Source organism: Pistacia vera, unplaced genomic scaffold, assembly GCF_008641045.1.
Source record: "Pistacia vera cultivar Batoury unplaced genomic scaffold, PisVer_v2 Contig400, whole genome shotgun sequence".
Classification (NCBI taxonomy): domain Eukaryota; kingdom Viridiplantae; phylum Streptophyta; class Magnoliopsida; order Sapindales; family Anacardiaceae; genus Pistacia; species Pistacia vera.
This window is the reverse complement of record NW_022196225.1, coordinates 1,590,284-1,601,417: the sequence shown is the minus strand read 5'-3', so window position 1 is coordinate 1,601,417 and position 11,134 is coordinate 1,590,284. Positions and strand designations below refer to the sequence as shown.

Here is an 11,134-nt window from a genome sequence, read left to right as displayed (position 1 = left end):
GGAGTGATTGAGAGGGCTGCTGTGTATTTTTAATTTCTAAAAGAAATCAATTAATTAATTAATTAACACACACACTTTTCTTTTTATAGTTAATCAATTTGCCCTAATGACCATCGAAATAGCTTGGGCTCCAACCCAAACGCCCCATGTTGCCAAAAACTCCCAATTTAATATTTATTTCCATCATTATCTCAATTAAAATCAATTATATATATATATATATATATATTAATATATTAACATTTAAAAATAATGATAAATAATTTAAATATGTGCGAACACACATTTAAACGTAATTTCACTTATTTAATTTCTAAAAATTAATAAAGGCTACGACCTCAGCAAATTTAATTGCACTGTGAAATTACCAAAATCCCTTCACCTTAAAAGACGAAAACGCCCTTCTTCTTCCTGGATCTTAAAGTCTTCTATGTGTGTGACTCATAGGCTCCTCATCATATCGGAGTGTATAGTATCGCGTTAACACCAATAATCGTCTCACTAATACACGACCAAGATTGGCCCTTAGCAAGGCATCATGGCCACCGATAGATTCGGATTCAGCAAAGTAGTTACCTGTCAACGATATGGTTACCGTGCAATTCGATCATTCATCATACGTTATCTCGACCGAGACGAGACGAATGCATAGAAATAATGTCAACCTTCGGTTACCTCGATATTAGGTATTCAGTTTCTAGACCAATGACCCGTATTATAAACGGATAGAGCAACAACTCAATCCCCAGTGGCCACAGTTTTAACGTCATTGCCATATACTGAATTGGCGCTGTGAGATAACTTCTCCTGTACCCGGGAGTGATGAATCCTCTGTCAATCCACCATGGTTGATACATTCTTGATGCAGCCAATCACCACCGTATTGACAGCTTTGAAAAGAACTGCGTTGGCTAGTGTCAAACTACACCAATCGGTGCACAAGGCGCTCCGGTGATCTCAAGTCTAGGATCACATGCACCACCATTCATTAGAGGATTTGTTCCATAAACACTAGGGTTACCATCCATATGGAATCCTCTGGTGGGTCAGTCCAGTGAACTTGCTGCGGTGTAATTGCCTACAGCAAGCACCCATGTGGCATACTAGGTTGTCACCAAACAACCTTGACAAGTGAGATCAGTCACTGCCTTTCGACAAAGTCGTTCAAACATATGATAGCCTTACCGTATTATCTGTGCCCTTACTTCAAAATAATACAGGGGTACGGACGTTTCTAGAATAGCCACATATGTGCTCATAAGGTTCTCACTATCAAGTTGAAACACTTGATACTCGTCACGGTTCTACCCTTCTAAGGACATATCAATACATATTACAATAATAATGATTACGCGATATAGAATAAAATGCCTTTTATTGATTAATGAACATTATTACAAAGAGTCAATTCTACAATAATTGATTGACTCTAGGGCATCTACTCTAACATCTGATTCCCAGCCAAATAGATGATTACTCTAATGATGAGAAGGATGAGGCAAAGGTGTTCTACTTGGCAGTCAATGTGGTAGGAAACGATCGGTTGCGTAGCGGATAACAAAAAATTTACAACCATGGATCGTTCTTAAAACCCAAAATCAGGGCCCAGAAATTACTGTTTATGTTTTACAACAAGAATCTGCAAAAAAATAATCTAAAGTTTAGATTCATACCCACGTTGGAGGCTACCAATATTGTCTTTGAACGTGTTTGCTACCGATCAAGAATACGATAAACCGTAGAAGTCCAACGACGAACAATCGCAAAAAACCAATGAGGGATTTGCTAGATCCTCATTGGTCTTAAGAAATCAAGAAGAAAAATTTGATTTTGGCACAAACCAAAATGGCGTGGGAGAGTGTTTTTGTGTTGTGGTGTTTTCTTTTTTCTCTCAAAAGGCAAATTAAAATCATTGTTAAATACACACAAACACTTTTTCTTTTATAGGCAAACTTAGTTGCCCTATTCCCATATGGAATGGGCTGGGCTCCAACCCAAACACCCCATGTTGCCAAACACTCCCAATTAGATATTTTAACTTATTTCATCATTATCTCAATTAAAATCAAATAATATTTAATTAACATTTACAATAATGATGATTGATGAAATAGTGCGAACACACATTTAAACGTAATTTCACATATTAATTTTCTAACAAATTAAATAAATGTACGACCCCAGCAAATTTAATTGCACTGTGAAATTACCAAACCCTTTCGCCCAAAAAGATAAAAACGTCCTTCTTTCTTCTTGGCTTAAAATATCCTATGTGTGTGACCATAGGCTCCTTATCATAACGATAGTGTATAGTATCGCGATTAACACCAATAATCGTCTCACTAATACACAGACCAAGATTGGCCCTAGCAAGGCATACATGGCCACCCGATAGATTCGGATTCAACAAAGTAGCTACCTGTAACGATATGGTTACCGTATAATTGATCCTTTCATCATACGTTATCTCGACGAGACGAAGGCATAGAAATAGTGTAACCTCCGGTTACTCTCGATATTATGCATTCAATTTCTAGACCAATGACCTTTATTATAAATCGGATAGAGAACAACTCAATCCCACTGTGGCCACAGTTTTAGTGTCATTGCCATATACGGAATTGCGCTGTGAGATAACTTCTCCCGTACCCGGGAGTGATAAATCCTCTGTCAATCCACCATAGTCTTGATACACCCTGATGTAGCCAATCACACCGTATTGACAGCTCTTAATAGAACTGCGTTAGGCTAATGTCAACTGACACATCGGTGCACAAGGCGTCCAGTGATCTCAAGTCTAAGGATCACATACACCACCATTCGTTAGAGGATTTGTTCCATAGACACTAGGGTTACCATCCATATGGAATCCTCTGGTGGGTCAGTCCAGGTGAACTTGCTGCAGTATATCCACTACAGTAAGACCCATGTGTTGCACCAGGTTGTCACCAAACAACCTTGACAAGTGCGATCAGTCACTGCCTTCAACAGGGTCATTTAACACTATGATGCCTTACACGTATCTATGCCTTTACTTCAAATAATACTGGGGCTACGGACGTTTCTAGAATGGCCAAACATTTGTGCTCATAGGGTTCTCACTATCAAGATTTGAAACACTTGATACCCTCGTCACGGTTCTACCATTTAAGGCATATACAAAACATATTGCAATATAATGATTTATGCGATATAGAATAAAATGCCTTTTATTGATTAATGAACATTATTACAAGAGTCAATTCTACAATAATTGATTGGCTCTAGGGTATCTACTCTAACAATCTTCTCACTTGCAATAGAGCAATCATTCATGTATTAATACCAAATGATCTCAAGTGGCCTTTCATGCTTCTACTGTGACAAAGGCGTGCAGTGGATCTGCGAGATTGGCGTCAGTATGCTTTACTAATCTGCAAGTCTTTCCTCTCAACTATCTCTCTGATGAGATGGAATCGTCTGAGTATGGTCTGGACTTCTGATGAGACCGTGGTTCCTGGCTTGAGCAATTGTCCATTTTTGTCACAATAGATGTCTATTGGAAACAATTGTAGGAACCATACCAAGTTCAGTAATGAACTTCTTAATCCAGAATGCCTCCTTAGCGGCATCTGATAATGCAATATACTCAGCCCCATTGTAGAGCCACTACAGTGCTTTGCTTAGAGCTCTTCCAGTCACTACACAGCCATTGAGACAAATACAAACCCTGATTGCGATCGATAATCATCTTTGTCCGTTTGGAAACTAGCATCACTGTATCCTCTTACAGTGAGCTCATCTTCCCCTCCATAAACAAGAAACTATCTTTAGTCCTTCGGTACTTAAGAATATTCTTGACAGCCATCTAATGACGCTCAACTGGATCCGATTGATATCTACTACAAGTGCTCAAAGCACATGAGATATCAATCCGAGTGCATAGCATGGCATACATGATGGATCCAATTGCTGATGCATATGGGATCCTCTCATCCTATCTCTCTCATCTTGTGTTTAGGACACAATTCCTTAGAGAGATAAACACCATGTGACATCGGAAGAAATCCCTTCTTGGATTCTTCCATACTGAATCTTTTCAGTACCTGTCAATATACGCACTCTGACTTAGGCAAGCAACCTATGGGATCTATCATGATAGATCTTTATAACGGATGTAGACATGCTCCTAAGTCCTTCATGGAGAAGTACTTGGATAACCAAGTCTTTACGAATACAAGTTCAGTATATCATTCCCGATCAGAAGCATGTCATCGACATACAACATAGGAATGCTACTGCGCTCCCACTTACTTCTTGTAAACATAGGGTTCATCTTCGTTCTTGATAAAACCGAATCTTTTACGGTTTCATCAAAACGAATGTTCCAGCTCCTTGAAGCTTGCTTGAGTCCAAAATGGATCTCTGCAACTTGCATACCTTATTAGCTTGACTATTAAGAACAAAACCGTCGGTGTGTGTCATATACACATCTTCCTCAAGGTTTCTGTTCAGGAAAGCAGTTTTGACATCCATTTGCGAAATCTCATAGTCATGATATGCAGCATTGCAAGCATAATTGGATGGATTTAATCATGGCAACCGGCGAAAAGGTTTCTTCATAGTCAATGCCAGAATTAGTTTGAAAACTTGGAACCAATCGTGCTTTATAAGTATGCACGTTACCATCCATGTCAGTTTTCTTAAAGACCCAATTACACCCTATGGGTTTTACCCCTTCGGTGGTTCCACAGAGACCACACTTAGTTCTTGTACATGGAGTCCATCTCGATTTCATGGCTTCAAGCCATTTAACGGAATCTGGATCGCATATAGCGTCTTCGTAGGTTTCTGGGTTCATCGTCTTGGTAGACTAGTATGTCACCAAGTGAGTCACGAGATAACCAATCTCTCGGGATTATGGCGTACTCTCCAGATCTACGTAGCTCTTGTGCTACGAGGTGGTTCACTTTGATCCACTAGTTGTGGAGTAACCTCCTCATGATGCTCAACCACTTCTTGTGGCACATATCCGTCCTTCGTCTAGTATATCTTGTGGTTCAAGAACCTATCGAGTTCTACTTTTCTCCACTAGTACTTCTTAGAAATATCATTTTGTAGGAAGACACCAGATCGAGCAACAAAAATTTTGTGCTCTTCTGGGTGGTAGAATAATATCTTTGGTCTCCTTTGGATCCCCATAAATATACATTTACAGGATTTAGGCCCAGCTTGTTCAAAGTCAATTTTTAACATAAGCTTCACAACCCCAAATCCTTAGATAAGACAAGTTGGGCTTTCGCCCACTCTGTAGCTCATATGGAGTCTTATCACAGACTTTGATGGCACACGGTTCAAAACATGAGTCGCAGTCTCTAGGGCATAACCCTAGAAACGATGCAGGTAAATCACTAAAACTCATCATGGACCTAACCATGTCAAGTAAGGTCTTGTTCCTCTTTCTGACATCCATTGTGTTGGGGTGTATAAGGGGGGTGGAGTTGTGTATTATTCCACATTTCCTCAAGTATTCTGAAAACCCTGAGCTTAAGTATTCACCTCCTCGATCCAACCGAAGAGCTTTAAAACTTTTGCCCAGCATATTCTGTACTTCATTCCTGAATTCTTGAATTTATCAAAGGCTTCAGATTTATGTCTCATAAGGTAGACATAGCCATGTCTACTGAAATCATCAGTAAATGTGATGAGTATGATATCCACCTCTGGCTTCAACTGTTAGTGGACACATACATCACTAGGATGATGCCTGAAGTCAGCTCAGGCCCTTTCACCTTGTCTTATGAAAGGAGACTTGGTCATCTTGCTAACAGGCATGACTTGCATACTCAAATGACTGAAAGTCAAAAGGGGCCAAAACTCCATCCCTTTGAATTTTGCAATGCGAGTCTTATTAACATGACACAATCTATAGTGCCAGAGAATGTCTGGTTTGATCGCTATGTTAGCTTTCTTGGTTTCAATATTGAGAATATCTTTATTGTTTAAATCAAGAACATATAATCCATTATATAACCTTGCAATTCCAAATAGAATACCATTCAAACTAAAGGACAACAATCCATTAGATCTCAAAATGATACCTATATTATCCAAAATGGATACTGAAATAATATTTTTAGAAATAGAAGGTACGTGATAATAGTTATGTAGTTCCAATAACAAGCCCGTAGGCAAAGATAAATAGTAAGTCCCTATAGCCAATGCAGCCACATGTGCTCAATTTCAACTCGTAGGTCTACTTCCCTTGGCGAGCACTCTACTCTGCCTTAGTCCCTGCACATCAGTACAAATGTGAGTACCACATCTTGTGTCAATGACCCAAGATGTTGAGGGAGAGAAATTAATCTCAATCATAAAAATACTGAAGTCATAGCCTCTTACTTTTTCTTGCTTGCGAGAAAAGCCTTGCAGTGTTTCCTCCAGTGGCCAGGCTTGCCACAAAAGAAGCAGAATACCTTGCCTTTCCCTATGCCACTCAGGCCCAAGAGCAAACTGTCCTTTGGGCTTGGGCTTGGGCTTGGGTTTGGCCTTGGTCTTACCCTTGCCGTTGCCCTTTGCTTTACTGGCAGCAACCAGTAAAACAGGGTTGGACTTTTTCAAGTCCTGCTCTGCAGTCCTCAGCACGTTCAGAAGTTCTGACAGGGTTTTCTCCATCATGTTCAATTGAAATTCATTATGAACGGGCATAAGAGTCAGGCAAGGATTGCAGAATTAATCCATTTGTAATTCTGCATCCAAGCCACACCCAAAGTCTCAAGCCTCTCTATGTGCTCGATCATCTTGAGCACATGAGGACAACTTGGGCTCCCTTAGTCAGACGACTCCCAAACAGTGCTTTTGACACCTTGTAACTCTTATGTCGAGCATTTGTTTCAAATAGCTCCTTGAGGTGTAGAATAATGGAAGAAGCATCCATATTCTCAGGCTGCTTTTGCAGCATAGGTGTCATCGATGTTAACATCACAGCATTGAACGCTATCAGCATCATCAGGAACTTTTGATAAGTATCCTTAACTTCCTAAGTGGCATCAGGATCAGGCTCAGCCATGTATGGCTTTTTAAGGATATCAATTTCTTTTGACTTGATTATAATCCAAGATTATGATACCAGTCTGAGAAATTGGATCCATAACCTGGTTCTTTCTCGATTATCGGTCGCAGGTTCATAATGCTCATTTGGTGAATCTACAATTGCAGAAAAGATAAAGTTATTATAAAGTCATTATTATTTAAATTGCTCTTTTATTAAACAATGCTCCCACTATTTTACTCAAATCAATAGCCCTCATTATTAACTCGGGAAGCCCGTTGCTTTCCTAGTGGACCGAAATCCCACCCTGCCCATTTCAAACCTTCGCTTTCGCGAACAAGCCAAATGAGTTGATGAGTAGGCCAACAAACTTAATCCACCAGTTGATAGTCCCATTATCAACCTCAAATGTGAAAAAGCCAACAAGCCATCACACAATCCAATGGTTCCAACCATTGTCCTCAAGTGTGATTCTCAGTATCAGTAGAGTGGACACTACATGTCACCCTGTACACATAATATGTGTACTGCTCTACTATGCCTATGACGTGTTTATCAACCTTTGCTTGGCAAACAAGCAAAACCCTCATTTTAAGTCGACCCATCACATTAAGGAAAACTCCAAGGATTTTAACCTCCCACTTGTAGAAGTGTACCCTTCGCTTTGGCGATCAAAGTTTCGATGAACAGTGGTTTGATTAAAACCATGGTGATGGAAGTTATGTGATAATATACTTTAATTGAGGGTTGTAATGTCTCATCCGATTATTATCTTGTTAGAATGACATTGTTTTACATGTTATTCAACATTCAACCTTAGCATGCATTCTAAACAAATATATTAAACAGCCGGTACATGGCCTATCTAAAAACGATTTCTGAGCCTAGAGGAATTGGTGGGTCACCTAGGGGTCCTGTAATAAAAAATTGAGTTTTCAAGTATGATATCTCTCTTTGATCGTCTTCAAGTACATTACATAAGCATCATTCTAAATTTACAATAAAATACTTAAAACTAATTTTACATCAACAAATAGAAACCTCGATTACATTCGAGAGGAGTATATGAGAAAAGATGTACATCGAGAGATGAGAGAAGGCAGGACACACAGGCCTATTTAAAATATTACAACCAACATACCCAAAATAATTTAAAACATTCACCTTAGGTCTAAAGCTCATGTACCGGGCACCATGCAATATACAAACAAGTACATAGCATATATTTCAAAAACAATCAATTTTTGAATTGGGTGGGGTATTATTAATTACCCTCTTAAATGTGTAGAATGATTATTGGCTTTACAGGTTCTTAAAAACTGTAGTTCAGTCCCTTCGTGAAAAACTAAAAATTGGGAAAGCTACAGCCTTCGCCGCGGTGAAGGTTTTATCTCACCGCGGCAAGATTTCCAGTATGTACTTCGCTGCGGCGAAACCTGGAAATCCCCAATCATACAGTTCGCATTTTTTTGCAGTTTTTGTGTAAAGCACGAATCCAAATAAAATCAAACGCACATACTCAACAATATAACATCAACACATTATAAACCATTATTAATTTGAATCTTCAATCAACAGTAGATTTACGGATTTTGCAGATTTAACAAAACAAGGTTTCATGGCAGATTCATCAAGGCAACATGTTATCAACAAACACATGTAATCAACCATTATAAAAACTGTAAATTGTACACTAAGTCTGATACCACATTAGGAATTGATCCGGTTGCGCAGCGGATAACAAAAATTTTTCAACCATGGATCGTTCCTTAAAACCCAAAATCAGGGCACAGAAATTACAGTTATGTTTTACAAAAAGAATCTGCAGAAAAATAAATCTAAAGTTTAGATATTACCCACGTTGGAGGCTCCACCAATATTGTCTCTGAAAGTGTTTGCTATCGATCCAAGTAACGATCGAACCGTAGAAGTCCACACGAAGACAATCGCAAAGAACCAAGGGAGGATTGCTAGATCCTCATTGGTCTTAAGAAATCAATAGAAAACTTTGATTTTGGCACAAACCAAAATGGCGTGGGAGAGTGTGTTTCTTTGTGTTGTGTGTGTTTTCTTTTTTCTCTCAAAGGCAAATTAAATCATTGTTAAATCACACAAACACTTTTTCTTTTATAGGCAAAATTAGTTGCCCTATTCCCATATGGAATGGGCTTGGGCTCAACCAAAACACCCATGTGCCAAACACTCCCAATAGATATTTTAACTATTCATCATTATCTCAATGAAAATCAATTAATATTTAATTAACATTTAACAATAAGATGATTTGATAAAATGTGCGAACACACATTTAAACGTAATTTCACTTATTTAATTTTCTAACAAATTAAATAAATGCTACGACTCCAGCAAATTTAATTGCACTGTGAAATTACCAAAATACCCTTTCACCCAAAAAGACGAAAACGCCTCTTTCTTCCTGGCTCTAATTATCTTCTATGTGTGACCCAGGCTCCTCATCATACGGCAGTGTATAGTATCGCGATTAACACCAATTAATCGTCTCACTAATACACAGACCAAGATTGGCCCTTAGCAAGGCATCATGGCCACCGATAGATTCGGATTCAGCAAAGTAGTTACCTGTCAACGATATGGTTATCGTACAATTTGATCCTTTCATCATACGTTATTCTGATGAGACGATGGCATAGAAATAGTGTCAACTCCGGTTACTTCGATATATGTATTCAGTTTCTGGACCAATGACCTTTATTATAAATCGGATAGAGCAACAAATCAATCCACTGTGGCCACAGTTAGTGTCATTGCCATATACTGAATTGCGTTGTGAGATAACTTCTCCATACCCGAGAGTGATGAATCCTCTGTCAATCCACCATAGTTTGATACAATCATTGATGTAGCCAATACCACCGTATTGACAGCCTTAATGAACTGCGTTAGGCTAGGGTCAAACTGCACCAATCGGTGCACAAGGCGCTCCGGTGATCTCAAGTCTAAGGATCACATGCACCACCATTCGTTAGAGGATTTGTCCATAGACACTAGGGTTACCATCATATGGAATCTCTGGTGGGTCAGTCCAGTGAACTTGTCGCGTATATCCACACAGCAAGCACCCATGTGTTGCACCAGGTTGTCACCAAACAACCTTGACAAGTGCGACAGTCACTGCCTTTCACAGGGTCATTTAACAATATGATAGCCTTACCGTATTATCTATGCCATTACTTCAAAATAATACTGGGCTACGGACGTTCTTAGAATGGCCAACATTGTGCTATAGGGTTCTCACTATCAAGATTTGAAACACTTGATACCCTCGTCACGGTTCTACCATTCTAAGGACATATATCAAAACATATTGCAATAATAATGATTTATGCGATATAGAATAAAATGCCTTTTATTGATTAATGAACATTATTACAAAGAGTCAATTCTACAATAATTGATTAGCTCTAAGGCATCTACTCTATCAAATGCTTGCATGGTTACTTGCACAAAAATCACATGTTACTTGAGGTGTTTGAATGGAATTAACATGCATACCTCCTATTTGTTTCTTAAGCGCGGCAAGTTGGGCTGAAATGGTTGTGTAGTGTAAGCATCAACTTCATGAATAACCCTTCAGCACTATTCTCTCATCTGATCTTTTGTAGTTGTTACTCGCTAAAACTTCAAGTAGCTATTAAGCTTCCACCGATGTCATGTTCTGTAAAGCTCCCCTAGCTGCTGCATCTACCATTGTTTGAACATTTGGTAGCAAACCTGAATAGAACGTTTGGACTTGCATCCAAACAGGCAAAAAATGGTGTGGACACTTCCTCAACATTTCCTTGAATCTCTCCCATGCTGCATATAATAATTCATGGTTGCCTTATACAAATGAGGTAATGTCGTTTCTCATCTTTGTCGAAAGAGCTGGTGGGTAATACTTGTAAAGGAACTTCTGATCATTCCATGTCGTTATGGTTCTAGCGGGTAATGACATTAGCCATCCTTTTGCCTTATCTCTTAATGAGAATGGAAACAGTTGCAACCTAATAGCATCATCTGTCACCCAATATGCTTGAGTGTATCATAGATTTCCAAGAAGCTAGCTATGTTAATATTAGGATC

The 11,134-nt window shown here is 38.9% G+C and overlaps 1 non-coding gene across 1 annotated transcript; it reads left to right on the top strand.

Moving 5' to 3' along the window:
- The first annotated feature begins 10,818 nt into the window (after nucleotides 1-10,818).
- On the top strand, nucleotides 10,819-10,925 carry LOC116141925. Its single transcript, XR_004129905.1, has one exon. It is a non-coding gene; the product is annotated as a small nucleolar RNA R71 (small nucleolar RNA).
- Nucleotides 10,926-11,134: the final 209 nt, after the last annotated feature.